The sequence below is a fragment of the Schistocerca serialis genome, chromosome 8 (assembly GCF_023864345.2).
Source record: "Schistocerca serialis cubense isolate TAMUIC-IGC-003099 chromosome 8, iqSchSeri2.2, whole genome shotgun sequence".
Taxonomy (NCBI): domain Eukaryota; kingdom Metazoa; phylum Arthropoda; class Insecta; order Orthoptera; family Acrididae; genus Schistocerca; species Schistocerca serialis.
Window position 1 is genome coordinate 377,571,856 of NC_064645.1, and position 23,428 is coordinate 377,595,283.

The 23,428-nt window shown below is 43.9% G+C and overlaps 1 protein-coding gene across 2 annotated transcripts in view; it reads left to right on the forward strand.

Moving 5' to 3' along the window:
• Window positions 1-11,483: 11,483 nt before the first annotated feature.
• Window positions 11,484-23,428, forward strand: part of LOC126416402 (excitatory amino acid transporter) — a 444,232-nt gene continuing 432,287 nt past the window's right edge. The window contains exon 1 of one of the 2 annotated variants that reach the window (XM_050084097.1): window positions 11,484-11,691. The gene's annotated coding sequence lies outside the window, so the exon portion shown is untranslated. The remainder of the gene's footprint in view (window positions 11,692-23,428) is intronic. The other variant, XM_050084096.1, reaches the window with a different exon arrangement.

Below are 23,428 nucleotides of genomic sequence, written 5' to 3' on the forward strand. Positions count from 1 at the left end.
ACCATTCTTGGGATAGATTGAAAAGGGCTGTTTATGGACGACGTGACCCACCAACCACTCTGGGGGATCCACGCCGAATCGCCGTTGAGGAGTGGGACAATCTGAACCAACAGTGACTTGATGAACTTGTGGATAGTATGCCACGAGGAATACAGGCATGCATCAGTGCAAGAGGACGTGCTACTGGGTATTAGAGGTACCGGTGTGTACAGCAGTCTGGACCACCATCTCTGAAAGTTTCGCTGTATGGTGGTACAATATGCATTGTGTGGTTTTCATGAGTAATAAAAAGGGCGGAAATGATGTTCATATTGATCTCTATTCCAGTTTTCTGTACAGATTCCGGAACTCTTGCAACAGAGGTGATGCAAAACATTTCTTGATGTGTGTATAATGAAGTGCAATACTGATAGTAACTTCAGACATTTTGCAAATGATGCAGTTATCTATAATGAAGTACTATCTGAGGGAAGCTGCACAAATATTCTCTTGATAAGATTTCAAGGTGGTGCAGAAACTGGCAGTTGCTCTAAATGTTCAGAGATGTAAAATTGTGCACTTCACAAAACGAAAAAACGTTATATTCTGTGACTACAATATCAATGAGTCACTTCCGGAATCGACCAACTCTTACAAATACCTGGATGTAACACTTTGTAGAGATGTGAAATGGGATAATCACATAGGATTAGTCATGGGAAATGCAGGTGGTAGACTTCAGTTTATTGGTAGAATGCTGGGAAGTGCAATTACCTGACAAAGGATTTTGCCTACAAATCACTCGTGCGACCGGTTCTAGCATATTCCTCATGTCTGTGGGATCCATAAAAAATAGTTCTGACGGGGGATATTGAACCTATACAGAGAGGGACAGCACGAAAGTTGGCAGGTTTGTTTGTTGTGAGGGAGAATGTCACAGAGGTAATGAAGGAACTGAACTGGAAAAGTCTCGAAGACAGACGTAAACTGTTCCGACGTAAATTGTCTGTTAACGTAGTTTCAAGAACCACCTCTAATAATGACTAGGAACATACTACGACTCGCTACGTATGGCTCGTGAGGATAAGATTAGAATTGTAACTGCATCCACAGAGGCATTCAATCATTCTTCCCGTCCGCCATACGTGGATCAAAGGGAAGAAACTCTAATAACTGGTAGAATGGGACGTACCCTCTACCATGCACTTCAAGGTGGTTTGCGGAGTATAAATGTAGATGTAGAGCTTCCGCTCATAGTCAGTCATTGGCATTTTGAGGGTGCGTTGTATACCAGTATGCAGTTTGGGATTAAAAGTTGTTTAAGCTTCAGTGTCAGAACTTTTATTTCAGTCTACAGAGCTTCAGTTGCCTTCATCAGCTGCCAAGGGAGTGGGTGTCACTGTGGAAGTCTTGGTCTCTGCTGGGTATGTTCCTTACTGTACGCCTCTGCTCCTTTGATGGTTCTAAAAACAAAACGTCGTCAAAATATACACACATGGAACGTGGGCGTCCGCGTCCGAAGAGATTTCAACAGAAACTAGATTCAATATGTGCTACAATGGTCTAAACGATGGATTTAGCAGAATCACAGTAAATCACTTCTAGAAGTAACAATTAGAAACTCTGTATCGGTTCACCATATTGCAAGATGTGAGACAAGTAGGCACCCATTCCCCTCCTCGCGAAAGGTTGTGTGTGTGTGTGTGTGTGTGTGTGTGTGTGTGTGTGCATGTTGGAATGGGTGGCGTTAGCTCGCTACGTGTCGAGGTTGAAAGCATCTGGAAGAATCAGTTATTATGTAAAGGTCATGAGTTCAATTTTTCACAAATTCAGATTTGAGTACTTTTGCATTCTCCATCTGTAGACGCATGTATCTGCGTTGAGAACGTCATGAGTTTCTGCCTCTAAGGCCAAGAAAGCCATTGCCAAAATTTTTAGTTGGTATGAAAATGTCATGAGTCCAGGATTCATGACGTTCTCATATTACATCTTCTCGTTAGTTTTATGTAATATTTTTTAAATCACCGGAAGTAGCCTATGGTTTATGTCCCTACATTAGCAATTCTAGCCTCTATAGACACTCTAAGTTATTTTGTGTGAAGGCCCAAGACCCAGAGGGAGATGGTGCGCGTCCATTGACAGAACGTAACCTGCAAGTTGGGGAGAAGCTTTGGCGTAATCTACCAGCCGACAGATCCAGCGCTGAAATCCAGAATTAAATCCGTACTTCATATGAAGGACTTATTTCAATAGTGATATAAGTCCATTTTGTTCATTGTGAGATACAGAGTTCTAAAGTTAAATGAGCGCTAAAAATCTGCAGTTGAGATACCAGAAATATCCAAGCATATGGCTTCTTGCTAGAGATGTACCTTTCTTTGTGTTTGTTTGGATCATTAATTGCAGAAGCATTATAGGCAGAAAAGTGGAGGTAATGGAATTGTACTACTATTGAAATAAGCCCTTCATATCTACTTCGTTATCCATTCCATTTGTATACTGAGCAGGATATAATGGAATGTTGCCTCTGTTTGTGCACTAATCCCACTATCCTTATTCTCATGATCCCCACGCAAGATAATACACGGTCCAGTCACAGGTTTATGACCACCGCCTGTGTTCAACGTCAGCGTGCAATAACCTGTCAAGGACGACAGGTGGCAGCACTAGCAGTGGAGGGTACATAAAGCTTTTCGGAGGAACAGAGCAATCATTGACGTAACGCGGAAACGGTGAGATTTATCTGGCGTCCAGAAGGGCATGATCATTGGTTTTCGGGCCAAGAGTGGAAGCATTTCCAAAAAAGTTAAGTTTGAAGAATATTCGCGTGCCGTCCTTTGTTAAAGCATACCGTGAATGGCAAAATGGCGCTGTCCAAAATCGGTGTCTAGCAACTGTGCTGCACCATGATCCATCGATGCCGGCCACGGTGGTCTAGCGGTTCTAGGCGCTCAGTCCGGAACCGCGCAATTGCTACGGTCGCAGGTTCGAATCCTGCCTCGGGCATGGATGTGTGTGATGTCCTTAGGTTAGGTAGGTTTAAGTAGTTCTAAGTTCTAGGGGACTGATGACCACAGATGTTAAGCCCCATAGTGCTCAGAGCCATTTGAACCATTTGATCCATCGATGACAGGATGAATGACGGCCCGTGAAATGTGTACGATCGAATAAACGTGCAATTGTTGAGAAACTGACCGTCTAGACGAATTAAGCAGTTGTCAACAATGCCTCCTTAACTACTGTTCAGCGAGCGTTGCTGCATACGGGGATCCGCAGCAGGTGCGTGGTTCCTGTTCATCGGCGACGGAGGCTGGAATTTGCGGGCCAGTACTTCAATTGGACGTCCAGTGAGTGGTGACAGCTGGCCTTTTCAGATGAATAACCCTTATGCTCCATCGGGCTGACGGCCGTTGGCGTGTATCGCCTTGAAACAATTCTTGTAAGGGCCCAAGCCAGAGGAGGGAGAGTATGGTCTGTGTAATGTTTTGGTGGATGGTTTCGTCATCTGGAAGGCAATATTATCAATACATGTGCACTACTGGCCATTAAAATTGCTACACCACGAAGGTGACGTGCTACAGACGTTAAATTTAACCGACAGGAAGAAGATGCTGTGATATGCAAATGATTAGGTTTTCAGAGCATTCACAGAAGGTTGGCGCCGGTAGCGACATCTACAACGTGCTGACATGAGGAAAGTTTACAACCGATTTCTCATACACAAACAGCAGTTGACCGGCGTTGCCTGGTGAAACGTTGTTGTGATGTCTCGTGTAAGGAGGAGAAATGCCTACCATCACGTTTCCGACTTTGATAAAGGTCGGATTGTAGCCTATCGCGAGTGCGGTTTATCGCATCGCGACATTGCTGCTCGCGTTGGTCGAGATCCAATGACTGTTAGCAGAATATGGAATCGGTGGGTTCAGGAGGGTAATACGGAACGCTGTGCTGGATCCGAACGCCCTCGTATCACTAGCAGTCGAGATGACAGGCATCTTATCCGCATGGCTGTAACGGATAGTGTAGGCACGTCTCGATCCCTGAGTCAACAGAGAGGGACATTTGCAAGACAACAACCACCTGCACGAACAGTTCGACGACGTTTGCAGCAGCATGGACTAACAGCTCGGAGACCATGGCTGCGATTACCCTCGACGCTGCATCACAGATAGGAGGGCCTGCGATGGTGTACTCGACGACGAACCTGGGTGCACGAATGGCAAAACGTCACTTTTTCAGATGAATCCTGGTTCTGTTTACAGCATCACGATGGTCGCATTCATGTTTGGCGACATCGCGGTGAAGGCACATTGGAAGAGTGTATTCGTCATCGCCATACTGGCGTATCACCTGGCGTGATGGTATGGGGTGCCATTGGTTACACGTCCCGGTCACCTCTTGTTCGCATTGACGACACTTTGAACAGTGGACGTTACATTTCAGAGGTGTTACGACCCGTGGTTCTTCCCTTCATTCGATCCTTGCAAAACCCTGGATTTCAGCAGGATAATGCACGACCGCATGTTGCAGGTCCTGTACAGGCCTTTATGGATACAGAAAATGTTCGACTGCTGCCCTGGCCAGCACATTCTCCAGATCTCTCACCAACTGAAAACGTCTGGTCAATGGTGGCCGAGCAACTGGCTCGTCGAAATACGCTAGTCACTACTCTTGATGAACTGTGGTATCGTGTGGAAGCTGCATGGGCAGCTGTACCTGTGCACGCCATCCAAGCTCTGTTTGACTCAATGCCCAGGCGTATCAAGGCCGTTATTACGGCCAGAGGTGGTTGTTCTGGGTACTGATTTCTCAGGATCTATGCACCCAAATTGCGTGAAAATGTAATCACATGTCAGTTCTAGTATAATATAATTGTCCAATGAAACCCGTTTATCATCAGCATTTCTTATTGGTGTAACAATTTTAATGACCAGTAGTGTATGCATCTATGCTTGGGGCCCATTTCCACCCCTCCACTCCGTTTGTTTTCTCCTCCTCAAGACGGCATCCATCAGCAGGGCAATGCAAAGTGTCATACAGGTCGCCGTCCGCGTGCATGGTTCGAAGAGCACCGGGCTGAGGTTACCGTAGTGCCCTACCCACCAAACTTTCCGAACTTAAACCCAGCTGAGAATCTGTGGGACCACCTCGACTAGGCTGTTCACGCCATGGATCCTCAAGCGAGAAACCTGCACATCCCTGTCGGGACCTTCCAGAACCTCACTGACTCTCTTGCTGCACGTCCGCACTGATAAATGTGATCACTGAAGCCTCTGACAAGTGGTCACGTTAATGTGACTGGACCGCGCATGGCCGTGGCAATTTAATGGCGGCACGGTCTTCTTCGAATACAGACTTTCTAAATTTACTCCACAGAGTTTCGCGAGAACTGCGTCATGGCACCCCCAAAGTATCGCATGTAATTTCCCAAAGCATTTCTGTTGCACTGTCGTAAAGTTTACACCAGCCTCTTACAACCCTAGCGAATCTAAATTATTTTCTATTCTCTATTAGACTAGGTAATCCTCCAATTTCATGTCGCTCCTTAGTGTCATTGTTAAACACCTACACGATGTGACTTGATCAAGATGTTCACCACCAATCTAATAATCAGACACCGCCAGGTTCTTTCTCCTCGTTGCAGGCAGTGTCCCTCACAGTGCTGTTTTTCTGAGCGAACGCTGGGGGATGCGTACCCCTAAACTTTTTCTTCGACAAAGTTATTTTTTTACGATGTTGAGAACTTGTAAGCGTGCCAAAGATTTATTTCACGGACGTAAATTTTTTATTTCATTTTTTCGTGTTGGTAATTACAACACGAACGATGTTGTTGTTGTTGTTATGGTCTTAAGTCCTAAGACTGGTTTGATCCAGCTCTCCATGCTACTCTATCCTGTGCAAGCTTCTTCATCTCCCAGGACCTACTGCAACCTACACCTTTTGAATCAGCTAAGTGTATTCATCTCTTGGCCTGCATCTACGATTTTTACCACCCACGCTGCCCTCCAAACTAAATTTGTGATCCCTTGATGCCTTAGAAGATGTCCTACCAACCGGTCCCTTCTTCTCGTCAAGTTGTGTCACAAACTCCTCTTCTCCCCAATTCTATTCAATACCTCCTCATTAGTTACGTGATCTAGCCATCTAATCTTCAGCATTCTTCTGTAACACCACATTTCGAAAGCTTCTATTCTCTTCTTGTCCAAACTATTTATCGTCCACGTGTCACTTCCATACATGGCTACACTCTACACAAATACTTTCAGAAACGATTTCCTAACATTTAAATCAATACTCGATGTTAAGAAATTTCTCTTTTTCAGAAACGCTTTCCTTGCCATTGCCAGTCTACATTTTATATCCTCTCTACTTCGACCATCATCAGTTATTTTGCTCCCCAAATAGCAAAACTCATTTACTACTTTAAGTGTCTCATTTCCTAATCTAATTCCCTCAGCATCACCCGACTTAATTCGAGTACATTCCATTATCCTCGTTTTGCTTTTGTTGATGATCACCTTATACCCTCCTTTCAAGACACTGTCCATTCCGTTCAACTGCTCTTCCAAGTCCTTTGCTGTCTCTGACAGAATTACAATGTCATCGGTGAACCTCAAAGTTTTTATTTCTTCTCCATGGATTTTAATACCTACTCCGAACTTTTCTTTTGTTTCCTTTATTGCTTGCTCAATATACAGATTGAATAACATCGGGGATAGGCTACAACCCTGTCTCACTCCCTTCCCAACCACTGCTTCCCTTTCATACCCCTCGACTCTTATGACTGCCATCTGCTTTCTGTACAAATTGTAAATAGCCTTTCGCTCCCTGTATTTTACCCCTGCCACCTTCAGAATTTGAAAGAGAGTATTCCAATCAACATTGTCAAAAGCTTTCTCTAAGTCTACAAATGCTGGAAACGTAGGTTTGCCTTTCCTTAATCTTTTTTCTAAGATAAGTCGTAGGGTCAGTATTGCCTCACATGTTCCAACATTTCTAAGGAATCCAAACTGATCTTCCCCGAGGTCGGCTTCTACCAGATTTCCATACGTCTGTAAAAAATTCGCGTTAGTATTTTGCAGCTGTTACTTATTAAACTGATAGTTCGGTAATTTTCACATCTGTCAACACCTGCTTCCTTTGGGATTGGAATTATTATATTAAGTTTGAGGGTATTTTGCCTGTCTCATACATCTTGCTCACCAGACGGTAGAGTTTTGTCAGGACTGGCTCTCCCAAGGCTCTCAGTAGTTGTAATGGAATGTTGTCTACTCCTGGGGCCTTGTTTCGACTCAGGTCTTTAAGTGCTCTGTCAAACTCTTCACGCAGTATCATATCTCCCATTTCATCTTTATCTACATCCTCTTCCATTTTCATAATATTGTCCTCAAGTACATCGCCCTTGTATAGACCCTCTATATACTCCTTCCACCCTTCTGCTTTCCCTTCTTTGCCTAGAACTCGGTTTCCATCTTAGCTCTTGATATTCATACATGTGGTTCTCTTTTCTCCAAAGGTCTCTTTAATTTTCCTGTAGGCTGTATCTATCTTACCCCTAGTGAGATAAGCCTCTACATCCTTACATGTGTCCTCTAGCCATCCCTGCTTAGCCATTTTGCACTTTCTGTCGATATCATTTTTGAGACATTTGTATTCCTTTTTGTCTGCTTCATTTACTGCATTTTTATATTTTCTCCTTTCATCAATTAAATTCAATATTTCTTCTGTTGCCCAAGCGTTTCTACTAGCCCTCGTCCTTTTACCTATTTGATCCTCTGCTGCCTTCACTATTTCATCTCTCAAAGCTACCCATTCTTCTTCTACTGTATTTCTTTCCCCCACTCCTGTGAGTTGTTCCCTTATGGTCTCCCTGAAACTCTGTACAACCTCCTTGCTGATAAGGTGGAGGTTGACAAGCTCGAAGGCAAGCAGTAGAAACACTCGCCGCGTGCGGGCGGGCATTATTTTGCTGAAATGTAATCCCAGGACCGATTGCCATGAAGGGCAACAAAACCGGGCGCAGAATATTGTCGACATATCACTGTAATGTAATGGTGCTGCCGGTGATACCTTCATCCAGTCAACCAGACAGACAACACATAGGGGCCCAAACACCTGTAGCCCAATATTCCAGATCATACATTGAAACCAAAGCAAACTTGATATCCACAGTCGCGGGTTACATGCGGCTTAACCTCACACCAATGTGCATATTGAAGTCACCCTCACGAGTGAATGCTGCTTCATCCGACCATATTATGTTCACAAAGTCATCGTTGGCTTCCTGTTGTTGTTGAAACCATTCACAGAATTGCATCTACTGATGGCGATCTGCAGGAGACACGCAACTGTCTTGCTACACTACGTATACTTTGCTGAGGTTCTTGGTTTACGACCTCCAGAATAGCTTCCTCAGTAGCTGGACTACAGCGAGTCCGTGGACAACATCTGTCACGCGATTGTGGAAGAAGAGAACCTGACTCCCAATGGTGGAGCTCCAGACGACGAAATACATTTTTGTCTGGATTGCGTCGACGAGGATATCTAGGAGCATGTTCACGAGCGGCAACACCAGCCTGTTTATCAGATGCACCAAGGACCAGATGCATATCCACATATCAGTCGTTTGTGTACATCATAGGTCTGCCACACAGGTTTAGAGGTTTACAATGAGAAAATTCGATCCGTGCATGCATGTACACTGGACTCTGCGACAGGCGCGTTATGCCGCTCGCCTCTAGTCTCTGTCTGGTGGAAAGCGCATACAGCGTAAACACGCCGCTGCTTGTTCTAAGTTCTCACCCTCCTGGAATGAAAAGAAAGGCATCCCAGACCATCACTATCACTCCTGGTTAGGGCGTATGTAGGACGTCTTCAGACACGTCTCCTCTGGTAATCAGGTCTCAGCTCGAAGCGGGACTCATCACTGCAGACAACTCTACTTCAGAGATTTCAGGCCAAGACGTCCCTGGAGAGGCTCCGTACGGTAGTTGGACACCAACGTGACTGTCGCCTGCCCGACGACAAGGATTGATGGCGTGGGTTGCCACTACTTTTCACAGCAGGACCACTTTGTGTGGTATCGATAGCTAGGATGCCACGGCGTAGCTGCCAGTTGAGTTGGCACTACGACAGACACCCTCTAGCAGGCGCAGTTCAGCTCTACGAGCGCCACTGTAGATTCACCCCATTTGATCAAGAGCAGACGGCCGGGACACTTCGCACCTCATTGCAAAGTTATGTATTCTTGCTAGAGTAAAGGTGATTTAAATTCATACTGCAGTACCGACGTCTTCCTTCATTCGGCCAACCTTTCAGTTTCCAGGAGCAGACACGCGCACCGCCTTCCAGGCGGGATACAAAACTTTGGTTTCCATCCTCGGTACCCTTACGCCACAGTACCACATTGACGATATACTAAGCCCCGTTTGGTTCCTCAGTGGAACGCCACCCTGCTGTTCTGCAAGATAACGCCCGCACGGACACGGCGAGAATTTCTACTGCTTGCTTTCGTGCTTGCCAGATACTACCTTGGCCGGCAAGGCTGCCGAATCTGTCCTCAATTGAGAACGTTTGTAGCGTTGTGGGCAGGGATCCCTATCCAGCTCGCCGCTGAGGTTCTTGGTTTACGACCTCCAGAATAGCTTCCTCAGTAGCTTCCTCAGGACATCCATCAACTCTGTCAATCAAAGCTAAACCGAACAATTGCTTGCATAAGGGGAAGAGGTTGATCAAGCTCTTTCTCTTGAATAAATCATTCATTTGTTCTGAAATTCTAATCATTTGTTTGTCTGTACATGAATGTCACATCTACCGAATTCCGTCCCATTCGGATAATTCCTTCGTGATACTTTTTTTTTTTTTTTTTTTTTGTTCTGAGCGCTGTGGGACTTAACTTCTAAGGTCATCAGTCCCCTAGAACTTAGAACTAAAGCTTCAGTGTGAGACTACTTTACTAACCGAGAGCAAATAATCAGCTAGCATACGGTGCAGAATCAAATGAATGAAATATTATTTACTATACGACATTCATTCTGGTGTTGTACTAACAAGACTGGAATAGCAAGTTGACGAACGTATATGGGAATATCAAAGAGGTTTCCGCTAAGGAAGATCGTATTTGCAACGAATCTTCAACCTCAATTAAAAGACGGGGCACTGCACGATGACAAGGCAAAACTATGTCATCATATTTATGGATATTAAATAATTTTACCATTTTATCGACATATCGCCCCTATTCTCTACGCTGCAAGGATGCCGAGTAGATAATAAACTACTTAGTTTGATTCAGTCTTTCATGAACAGTAAATGAGAAATTGAATTTCGAGGCGAAATTCTTGAACGTTTTAAATCAGAACAGGAACTCGGCAACCGGATAGACTGTCCCCCGTATTGCGTTTTGGGAAAAGGATTCATTACGAGTGCACTGCAAAATGTTGGAATAAATCAACAACAAAAAAATTAGGAACGAAACACAAAGGAATCAAAACGAGGCCTGTCCTTTACGGATGATCTAGCCATCTTTGACAAAGATATAGAATTAGCTGTCACCCAAATAAACCTTCTCTGAAGAATATTAGAGCAAGCAGTACTGCATATGTCGAACGTATCAGAAATATCATAGATGCCCCCAAGTCGATGAATTCACTTTTAAGGAAAATGAACGAAGTTTAAAAATTTTAATACCTCGGACAAATTATTCGCACCAATGAACTGACCAAAGAAGCAAAAAACGTCATATCCCAGAAGATGGAGAGAGTGTATCAACTCTCCAAGGACACCTATAACGAAAAAACAACCTCCGTTAATGCGAAAATTAGACGCTATGAAATAGTTATAAAACCACAAGCGCTTTGTGCAATAAGTAAGGGAAGTAAAAAAAAAGTGGAGAAGAAAGAGAGGACTCGTGGAAAAATAACCCAGGAACAAAAAACAACAGCAGGGCAAGAAAATGACAGAACATACTGGTAAGATAGGAAGAAGAACATCATTTGAAAGTGTGACCCCTCAGAGTAATTATTTTAAGTGATTCTCTGTTGGACGGATTCCGCGAAAGAAAAAAAGAAGAAATACTATTTAACGCAAGGTTATGAAAAGAGCAGTATATTTAACGTCCGCCCGTTATTTCCTTCTATTGGTAATAATAACGCAGTTGTGGATTATGGAGTTTGCGCGAACTCTCGTTTCTTACAGCCCGCCGAATATGGGGCCACTGCTTCCGGGGTCCAGAAGCTGTTATTAGGAAGTAGGGGCTGCGCACGAGTAACTTTCCTTACGCCACTTACTTCACTTGGATTGTGACGACAGCATTTGGACGTTAGTTCACCTGTCAAGTTATTTTTACCCGCGTGTGCGACAGACTTCACACGCCAGATCGTGGGCGGGTCTCGAAGGGTACAAATGACGGGTGTACCTACTGGTTACGTGCGCGGCCGATAGGTTGGCAGCAGCTGCAGCGGCTCGGTTGGTGGGGGGAATGGGCAGCGGTTGCACGCCTGCGGGCGGCGGCGCTGTCTTCTACCGCCGCGGAACTCTTGGGAACGTTTGGCGAGAATGTGGACTCTGAAATGTCAGCGGGGCAGCGCGCTGGCTTCGTAAGCCAGTTTACGCGTCAGTATGAGAGATAAACATTGAGTGTGTCCAAGCGCGAAAAGTTTCCTTGTCCGTGGAGGCTCCGGTCCGAATACGGGTGACAGATCCCTGTACGTAGTAAGTGCAGTGCTTCTCTTCAGTGCGTTAATTAAAGGAGCTGTGTATTTCGTAGATTTGTGTTGGTAGCATTTCGTTTTGCTGTATCTCCCTTTTCTTCCAGTGTTGGTACATAGTATCTGGAGAACACGTGTGCTGTGTTATACAGTACAGCTGAGATAGTCGCAGTGCTGAGCAACTGCAACTTCTAGAGTTGATTAATATTACCGTAAAACAGATTTTTTTTGTAGTTTTATTTCTCTTTACATGGAATAATGCCTCGAGCAGCTTTCACTATATCATAGAAACGGAAATATGTTTGAAGTTTACCTACTTTAAGGGTTATACCTCCTGTAAAATTTACACCTCTTCCCTCTGTAGCGTCCTATTTTCGTGTTAAGTAGTCATGTAGCTGGACAACTGTTTATGGTTAATTCTGTTTGCCGACGGAAAACAGTATAGGTTTTAACAGCAAGCGAACAGGAGTCTGAGCTAATATTCAGTTCACACAATTTCCAGGGCGGGGATGAATGTTTAGACATCGCGTATGAATTTCATCCGCGGACCCACGATATTTCCAAACCGGGGCAAGAATTTGATAGGCCATCAAAAATTTAAAAAAAATTGATTTCCCAAAAATCTGTTCCTTTTGTAGCGCACCTCTGTCCCAAGAGTTTAATATATAAAACCAGTACTGTTTTTCTGGGGGAACGCTGGGAGATGCGTACCCCTAAACTTTCTCGTCGACAAAGTAATTTTTTTACGATGTTGAGAACTTGGAAGAGTGCCAAAGATTTATTTCACGGACGTAAATTTATTTCATTTTTTCGTATTGATAATTGCAATACGAACGATACCAGTACAGTTTTTGGTGGGAAAAGCGATGTCATTGACTGGAGGGTTGATTGGACTCACCTTTTTCATCTAAGGTGTATTATAGGTCAATTGAAGTGTACGATACCATTTTTTTTTTTAAATTCAGGTGTTGATGAGAATCGCATGCTTCATTTGAGGTGATGTAAACTGAAGTGCTCGGTACCACATTCTCTTCTATGTTTGGGTGTTTCTCGATATCGCCTGCTTCATTTGAGCTGGAGTCAACTGAAGAGTCCAATACTTTTTTTTTAGTTCAACATGTTGATGTCGTCATGGCTAAAAGCAGACGGGTGGTATCTCATGCTTTAGTAATAAGTAATTTTCGGTGCATTATATCCAATGTCGGAGTACCCTCAAACTTTTTTTCAGAAAAAAGCACTGTATAAAACACCTGTGTTCGAGGAAATGCAAGGAAAGTTATTTGGTCTTAAGTGTGCCAAAGTGCATTGCCACGCCTCTTCATATCAAACCTATATTCAGGACAGTGGAAATTAAAAAAAGACGACTGATATCTGCAATCTATAATTTACAAGAAATTAAAATGTCTTGTGGTTCCTACCCCCAGTCGGGCGGTTTGACATCATACCCTCTTTAAAAAATCTCACAATTAATACTGGCTGGGATTATTTGTGGCCGGGAGAATAAGAACTCTTCAGAAAATTTGCACTCTTTATTGCGTATTTGCTAATAACGTCCTCTCTTGTGTAACATAAAATTTGATATAGGAAACATAAAACCAGTAAAGACAAGAGACAAGCAAGACGTACACATTTCTTCAATCCTAAGTTCCCAGCATTTTTTCTCTCTAATCTTGCTACAGCTTCAAACGGCGTGCTTTGCTTTCTGCGAAAGAATCTATTACCTCATCAAAGTTCGCCAAACGTTTTGCTCCATGAAAACTTAAAACGTCGTCTAATACTGAAAAAGCTGTTAATACGAATAGTACCCAAGATTAGTGTGGGTTCTCGATTTGATTACGTCTATTTTGTCAGTGTCTGCTAGATAAATCATAATAGGCCGTTCGGATACTACAGTAATTGTAACACAGATCTAATAAGCTAGATTGTTTTGGCACACATGGTCATTTTTATCTACTTCATTTAGATAAATAACACGATAGAATATAATTCACGAAGTACCAGTATCAAATGACTATTAGACAAACTATAAGCAAAAAGTTTTATGCTAGGAAACAGTTTCACAATTCATTCATAGGCTCTGTTTCTCAAGCATGAGATCAAGTAGTAGTAGTAGTAGTAGTAGTACGAAATTTTGATACCAATTTGGAGTCGTATTGTGTGTGATGTCTTCGTTTCTTCTCCTTCCTCGTTCTAACACCCAAGCTTGACAACACTAATTCTGTAACTATTCCTGTCACTGTCAAAACATTTCTCCGATTAACTTCACTAATCCTTTCAGAATCAATGATTTAGTTATTTCGCGTTTATTCTCTCGTTAGGCGTTATTACGTGTTCGTACAACGCGCTTTCCGTGCTATTCCGAGAATAGAACATAAGCGGCTGCTATCCGGAGACTATAAAACTGATCCTTTAGTGGTGTAGCGATCTGGTAAAAATTTTCTGTCTCAACTCTATTTTTCTGGATACACCGAGAATTTATTTATTCGTTCGGCATATACAAGGCAAATATTACAGTGTCATTACAATCCACCAGGAAATTACAACACTACACAATGCTACTTATAGTTTTGAGCCAATCTATGGCTAGGTCAGGCAAGTAATGTATGTCCTTCAGTTCACCACTATACCCTACCACTTCACACACCAGTAGGTGGTCCATTGTCTGGATTTCACCACATTCACACACGGGACTCTCCGCAAGTCCCCACTTATTCATTAGATGTTTGCATCTTCCCACGCTTGTTCTAAGGCGATTTAAGGTAACCCAGAGCTTCCGAGGGAGATCAAAACCATTTATCTTCTTGCTGGGGCCATCGATAAGCTTTTGGTTCTTGTGTGTCCCTTTGCGCCATGATTCCCCCCCCCCCAGGCTAGCTTTGGGTCGAAGTCCTGTAATTCCCTGCCAATCTTCCAAAAGGGGGACCTAGATTTTAGTCTGATGATGGGTGATAAGTCTTGGTGTATAGGGAGTTCTGGATTGTGGACGATCTTCCTGTATATTCTTGAGGTCGCCATGGAGCGCCTTATATCAGGGGGTTCTATGTTGGCAAGGACTTGGAGCCAGTCACATGGTGTAGCCCTAAGTGTACCTGAGATAATTCTCATCGTCTCTTTCAATTGGGTGTCTACTTTATTTACATGCGCACTTTTCGCCCAGACTGGTGAACAATATTCAGCCACGCTGTACACAAGGGCTAATGCTGACGTCCTTAGTGTATTAGCTCCGCACACCCATGATGTTCCGGCCAGTTTAGACATAATGGCATTTCGAGATTTTAATTTCTGTTTGGTGTCTTCCAGATGGGAGCTAAACGTTAGTGTACGGTCTAATTTTACTCCCAGATATTTGGGCTTATCTTCATGTCTGATATGCCGGTCATTCAGGGAAAGTTGTAGTTTCCTGCTTGCAGCTCTGTTATTAAGGTGCATTATGGTACTGGTCGTTTTATTGGGGTTGGGATGCAAATGCCACTTAAGGTAGTAGGTGTTCAGCGCTTCAAGGTCCGCATTCAGTGTTTTTTCAAGATCTTCGAAATTTTTGCTTTGGTATGCGATGGCCAGATCATCCGCATACGCAAATTTACGCGACCTGGTGCTCGCCATATCAGATATGTATAAATTAAAAAGGGTCGGCGCCAGGGCTGACCCCTGCGGCAGGCCATTGTTTATGACCATGCTTTTGCTGCTCTTCCTACCTATCAGCATATTTTTTAGTAATGTGTACGTCTGATTGCATTTGATAATTCGAGTAAGCTTGAGCAGTAGTCCTTCGGTCCAGACAGTGTCATAGGCTGATGTAAGTTCTATTAATACCAGGCACGTTTTCAGCTTGTTCTGATAGCCTTTCTCTATATATGTTGTAAGGGACAAAACTTGTTCACAGCAGTTCCTTCCCACACGGAACCCTGCTTGATAGTCCGGGAGGTTCGCCTCAATGTATGGGGCTAGTCTGGCCAGTAATATTCTCTCAAATAGTTTGTAAGAGGTACAAAGCAGTGAGATCGGTCTATAGTTCTTTGGATTATCTCTATTCTTCCCTGGTTTCAGTACCGCTATTACCTTAGCTTCTTTCCATAACTTCGGGAGTGCACCTGATTTAATGCATTCCGTGAAGAGCTTGGCCATCCATTTCCTCCCAATGGGTCCCAGCTCCCTCAGAAATTCTGGGAGGATTTCGTCGGGTCCGGCTGCTTTCCCTGTTTTCATTAGTGTTAGGGTCTGGGTAATCTCCTCGACGTCTACTGCTTTGACAATATCTAGATTAGTTGGATTATTGGCTAATTCCTTGGTTAGGTTCCTGGAGATCCTTTTCTTCTCCTCAGTCTTCAGGCGTATTTTGGAGGTCTGTTTCATGGCAGTCGCTATTTCGGATGGGCCCACACCCGCGGCCGATCTTCGTGGTGTTGTGGCACCACCCAGTTTCCGTAGTAGACCCCAGCTCTTCCTGCTATAATGGGTAAAGTCCAGATTCTCCATTGCCATCTTCCACCTGTTCCTACGTTCCTCGTTCATAGTGTTGATCAGTCGTTCTGCAGTCTCGTCCTCCCCACTCCTCTCATACTGCTCTAACAATGACTCGCACTCCTCTGACCAGCAAGGAATGTATTCCCTCTGGGGCCCTCGGGGGATAGCCTTTAGGGCCCCTTTATATATCAGGTTTACAAACCTTTGGTAGTTCTCTGGATTTGGTGGTATTCGATTTATTGTCTTGTCAATAAAAGATTTATATTTCCCCCAATCTGCTTTTCTCAGATTCCACATCGAGAAGATAATATGTAATCTTTCTTACCTGTTATTCCTGTTAGTCGTTTATTTCCACCATGGTAGTCTGATTCTATAGATTTGACTAACAGTTGTAACAACGTTTATCATTCGTACACTCAACCACATAAACTAACAGCGATTGGCATTCAACCATTCGGGTTTATTCGGCTCAGCTCGTACAGTCCCATCCTCTTTTGTCTTCGGGGAAGTTTATTTCTAGATGCGACGGGGGAATCCCCCGTCATATGTCACGTACACTATGCACCCATTCAAAAATCAACTTACAATGCGTCAACAACTCTTAGTGTGTTCAAAAATGTTAAAAAACCAACAAGGATGCGTTTCAAAATCGCATGAACAATCGATACGCGAACGTGCGCTGGGTGATAGGCGCTTTGTAAGACAAGGTTTCTTTCCCCTCAAGAATATTAATTTGGCACCCCGTGAAATTGCCGCCTCGAGCACATACCCCATACCCCGGACCCCGGTTTGTCACCCCCCCCCCCCCCACCTCCCCCATATCTGGGAGTGATGAATTTACTTTTAAATGTGAAGCAAAAGAGGGAGCGCCATTTCAGCAAAACGAAAGAAAAGTTGTTCAGTTAGCTGCAGTGTCGAACATAATGACGTTTTTATTTCATTAGTAATAGATTTTGGTGACACGAACGAGCTAGAGCACGTCAATATTCAGCACCAAGAGCCCTATGCGTCACTCTTAAAGAGTGAAAAAAACCATTACGCAAACCAGCCGCGGGAATGTTAGCGGAAGGCATATTTTTCCGTCTGAAAACAAGAATGTAATCTTCTTGATGTTAGCGGGGGATAAAATTTGCTATCTGTAAGAAATATGTAGGTAATTTTTAAAAAAATTATTTGTTACCTAATCTACGTTTAGGTGACAGAACTGAAAGCGATCTATATTTTAAGATTCTTCACAGCTAAAAAAGAATCAGGGAATAACCCACGTACATGACCATACTCCACTGATAGTAAGTAAATTAGACAGTGGTCAGCCAGCCCCTCGCAACCTCAGGATAACTGTAATAATTTAGCCTGACACTGTTCAGCAAACGTCTTTTAGTGGGAACTGATGGCACAGGGCAGATTCGTAAACCTGATGTGATTTCTCTGTTATTCGAATGCTTCATACACTAGTCAGAATCTGTTGCCTCCACGTAACCGCTACTTCGTTTATAATGTTTTTAATATTCGAAGATTCTTCAAGATATCGTAGGACCAAAAGAGAACAGGTTTTGACACGACGAAAAACATTTTCTCTCTGAATACAATAACTCACCATATCATCTTCGTGTTGATATCGCTATGGACAACCGAAGTGTATACCAAACAAGCCGTACGAGAATGACTCCTTCATTCTGCGGTTTTTCGAAACTTCCTGCCAGAATAAAACTGTGTGCCAGAACATAACCTTGCATTTCACGGAAAATGCCCTTAACAAATGCAGGGACGAACCACGAACTTACCCTCTCGTGTAAATTTCCTCCAAGAATTCTGTCCTACATCCCAAACTCCACGTAAATCTCTTGCAAAACTACCTTAAGTAGCGCTTTGGAAAAATGAATGCTGCAGCCAACGTAGGAGAGATGTACTGGCAGACACGATGCTGTGAAGCATGATCGTGATTCGTACCTGCCTAGCTAGCTCAGCTGTTAAGAGCATTGCCCACTGACGGCAAGGTTCTGGGTCTAAGCCAGACTCTGGCAAAGTGTATCAGAATCGAAACTGTTTCCTTACCAAAGTCTACGAGTAGGGATATCTTGGGTTGGATGTTCTATAATTTTTGTAAAGCAGTGTTTCTGTCTAGTCCTGATGTGTAGTCAAAAAAGTTTTGCCAAGAATGTTGTCAGTCACTTTCAAGATTTGTCAGGCGGGAGGCTGTATTGTGTTGTGTTTTGTGTTGCGCTGCTGCAAGTGTTTTGTGGTGTGTTTTTCGTGGATTAGGACCCTAACAGTAAACCCTGATTATTTAAAAAATCGAACTCCCATGTATAAAGTAGATTCAAACTTCTAGTTTATCATTAATCTCAATGGTTATAACGTCATATTTTGTAAACTGTATCGTTGAGTGATATAATTTGCGCAGGTATATTCAGTGGTAAATCTGCATACTGTCTGAAGAATGCGTTGTGGATGGAGTCAAAGGAAAGAAGTAATGAATCGCCATGCCTGATATGGCAGTTTTACTGCCTGACAGGGGGTTTTGCGAGCCGTGCGTTACACTGCCCTAAGACAAACAATTTACAACTATAATAATACTGCTCTTACTGTGTTGAGCGTTTCGAGTAAGATGATAAAACTTAGTGATTAGATGACCAGCATTTTAATGTTTTTAATTCGGCCACTATTTAGATGAAATATTGAAAATAAAACATTTTATTACCCCTGTAAGCCAACAGATAGGCAACCTGCAACTATCCATTTTCCGTGCCCCAGGATGATCTCTTATGTGCGTTTAAAATTAGTTGCGACTTCTGACAGTTTAGTATGGCGCGAGTCGAGGTAGGCGCAGTTGCCAGCGTGTGCTGAACTCGTCGGCAGGTGACGGTAACGCCAGACTTGCCCGGCTCGTAACCTGTCAGCCGCGCAAGCTGGCCCATCTGCAGTCTTTCTCAATCGATTTAAAAAAAAAAAAAAAAAAAAAAAAAAAAAAAAATATACGGTAATAAAGTCTTGCACGTATTATAGCTTCATTCGTCCAACTCATGATGAATTACTTATAATTTCGTTAATTATTGTGATGTTTCGGTATTAGCTAAATAATTGAAAGAAATTCTTAAGATTTGTAGCGAAAAATGCAGGTCTCTATGAATTTGCGTTTGGTGTTCATCAGGTCTCTTGTTACTGCATGTAAAACGTAGATAAACTTAAATTATTCTTTAAACCTCGAAGGATATCGCTGTTGTCTCCAATGCCGAGAAAATGGGACTACATTACATTACATTTAACGTTTTCCATGGATCCCTTAGAGAGGAGTTTCTGGGATGTGGAAAGAGTCATTTTTTAGATACTTTTTACTCAGATACATGGATATTGTGCAATTCTGATGCAGACAGAGTTATGAGAGATAATCCTTGTGAAGATACTTATCGATGGAGTAGGAGTTGGCCAACAGGAAGTTCTTTAATTCACTCTGAAACCTATCTTTATCACCCAAGACCTTTGATATGCTCTGGTAAGTTATTGAATATATGAGAACCCATGTATTTAACTTTTTGTGCTAATGTTAAGCTTTTATAGTCCTTATACAGATTGTTTTTGGTTCTGGTATTATAATCATGTTTTGCACTATTTTACGTAAAAAGACACATTTTGGAAATGACAAAGGACATCAGTGAATATATGTACTGAGAAGTAGTAGTTAGAATACCAGTTTCTTAAAGAGTTCTCTGCATGATGTAGGACAGATACCAGATATAATTCTAATGGCTCATTTCTGAATTTTGAAAATGTTCTCTTTGTGAGAGGAGTTTCCCCAAAAGATGATTCCATAACTCATTAGTGAATGGAAGTAGGCCGAATAAACTAACTTCTTCAATTTTTAATCATCTATTTCTGCTATCATGCGTACTGTAAATGTAGCTGAACTAAGGCGTTTCATTAAGTCTAGAGTGTGAGTTTTCCAATTTAGGTTGTGGTCAATTTGTAGCCCTAAAAATTGGACACTGTCTACAGCTTTAATTTCATTGTTTGAATACATTATACTTATAGGGTTAGGTATTCTTTGTGAAGTACTAAACTGTATGTACTGGGTCTTGTCAAAATTCAGTGACAATCCATTTACTGTGAACCACCCATTGATACTTACAAATATTTCATTAGCTGATCGCTCAGTGAGATCAGGGATACTGTTTTTATATCAATACTTGTATCAACTGCAAGTAAGACAAATTTTGCATTTTGTCACACTGCTTATGGAAGGACATTAATATATAATAGGAACAACAAGGGACCTAAAATAGTCCTGGGGCACCCCTTGTCTGATGGTTTCATATTTTAAATGACTGTTGTTATGTGGTAATCCTGATACAGACACACACTGTTCCCCCCCCCCCCCCCCCCCCAGGGGGCCCACAACTCTTTTGTGGATACGTGCGTAGCAAGCACGGGACCCCAAGCTAATGTGGCCCTCCTTCCTTTCCGGGCTGCATACCTCCCTTTTCCGCATCCTTCCCCATCCCCCATCTTCGCGCCCCCCCCCCTGTCACCTCCGCCTCTTTCCTTCCCTTTCTCCCCCTCTGGGAGTATGTTTTGTGCCTATGTCCGGAGACGGACACTCGAAAATGTAACAGATTCTTCGCTTTCTCTGCTTGCAAGTCTTTGTCCTTCCTTTGTCCTTCTCTTTTCCTTACCTCTTCTCTTTACCCTTTCTCCGCTGCGGCGTTTGAGACCTCTCTTGTTTCTTTTCCCCTTCTTTGTTTTTCCCTTTCTCTTTTTTCCTACCTGCGCGTGTCTGAAGGCCAACCCACGCATTTCCGTGCATAGCCGGTGACAAGGTAACACGTAATTCCCACCCCGGGTAGACAGGTAGGACCGTACGTACCCCTTGGTAATGGCCAGGCCCAGGGAGGGGTGATTACCCGAGCTGATACCTTCCGAAAGTGCCGATTGGTCCCTCCATCCATTTCTTGGGAGGTGTGACCTGAGGTGTGAACAATCACCTAAGGCGGGAGTGCCCTCAGAGAGGGCCCCCACAAGGGAGGAGCGCGTGATCGGAGACACCGGTAATCATGGGGAATACTTCCGCAATGGTTTCCTCATCTTCTACTATATCTGCTCACAAGCATAAGTTCAATGAGTCTCAGCCACAGACAGTTCTTCCATCGTTGCCACAGTTCCTTGTTGTTTCTCGGTCTGACGAAGGTCACGACTTCTCCACGGTCAACCCTTTGATTATTCAGAAAGGTGTCGACGCAATTGCAGTTCCAGTAAAGTCGTGTTCCAGATTACGAAATGGCACCTTGTTGTTAGAAACAGTCAGTGCCCTCCAGGCACAAAAATTGCTGCGTACTTCACTGTTACACACCTTCCCTGTCCGGGTGGAAGCGCATCGCACTTTATATTCCTCGCGTGGAGTTGTTTATACACGCTCCCTTGATGGATTGTCCGACGAGGAAATTCAACACTACCTGTCTGACCAGGGCGTAACGGCTGTTCATAGGGTCATGAAAAGGGTTGACACGGACATCGTTCCAACCCAGTCTGTCTTCTTGAAATTTGACAGAGTTCAAGTCCCATCAAACATCTAAGCAGACTGAGATAATTTCCGTTCGCCCTTACATCCCAAACCCTACGCGTTGCTATCGGTGTCAGCGGTTCAGTCATACCAGCCAGTCCTGTTCCAATCCGGCCAAATGTGTTACGTGTGGTAAGGATGCCCATGAGGGTGCTTGTCCACCTCCATCCCCTCGTTGCATCAACTGTATGGGTGACCACGCTGCTTCCTCTCGAGATTGCCCCATTTTTATAGACGAAAAGCTCATTCAGGAAATCAGAGTGAAGGAAAAGGTGTCGACCTTTGCTGCTCGAAAATTATTCGCCAGTCGAAAGCCCACTGTGCCTCAGATAGGTAAATACAGCACTGTCCTTGCCTCTCCTCGGCCAACAAAGGAGGCGGCTATGCAGACTTGTGATTTCACCTTTAGTGCCACAGTCGTCAGATCGGCCAGCGCAAAGATCGCCCATTCAACCTCCCCACTTTCGCCTGCTCACTCTAAGGGTCACCCTTCATCGGGTTCTGCTAAATCTCGAGCCCAAAAGTCAGACACCCAGACTTCCAAAAAAGAGCCTACACGTGAAGATTTTTTTACGTACCCCAAATTCACAACCATCAGTTCCTCCTTCACCTAAACATCCTGTTTCCAAGAAGGCTAATAAGAAACCCAGTTCCTCTCCTTCTCCGCCACGGCGTGGCTCATCTACAGCACCACCTGGCGGTAGCCGCCCTCGGCCGTCTTCTGTGTCGCCGAGGCGCACTGCTGGCGGCCGATCAACCAGCCGATCGCTGGTTGCAGGAGCTGCTCCTGAACAACCTATGGATCAGGATCTTCTGCCTTCGGCTGACTGCCGTTCCACGCTGTCAGTCGCAAGCTCTGAGCAGTCGAGTTGAGGGCAACCTGGGTCACATTCTTCCATTTTCTGTTCACCCTATGTCCATCATCCATTGGAATATACGCGGCATTCGAGCCAATCGTGATGAATTGTCGATCCTCTTACGATCCTACTCGCCGGTCATCTTCTGTCTTCAGGAAACAAAGCTGTGTCCCCACGACCGCTTTGTTTTCCCCCATTTTCAGTCAGTCCGATTTGATCTCCCCTCTGTTGAAGGCACTCCAGCACATGGAGGACTCATGATTCTTCTCCATGATACTCTCCATTATCACCCAATCCCCTTAAACACTTCCTTCCAAGCAGTCGCTGTCTGTCTTTCCCTTTCTGGATACACCTTCTCTCTTTGTACTGTATACATTCCATCGTCCACACCAATGGCACGAGCTGATCTCCTTCATCTTCTTGGTCAGCTTCCACCCCCCTATTTGCTGGTTGGGGACTTCAATGCCCACCACCCGCTTTGGGGATCTCCACATCCTTGTCTGCGTGGCTCACTATTGATAGACGTCTTCCACCAAGCGGATCTTGTTTGCCTCAACACTGGGGACCCTACATTTTTGTCTGTTTCCACGACAAATTTCTCTCATTTGGATCTTCCTGTCGGTACTGTTCCGCTAGCTCGGCGCTTCGAATGGTTCGCCCTTGCTGATACACACTCGAGTGACCACTTTCCATGCATCCTTCGCAGCCACACCTGCCGTATATACGCCCGCGACACTGGAAGTTTGCCCAAGCCGATTGGACACTTTTTTCGTCTCTAGCGACATTCGATGACCGTCACTTTCCTAGCGTCGACGATGAGGTCACTCTTATTACAGACGTTATTCTTTCAGCTGCGGAACGTTCAA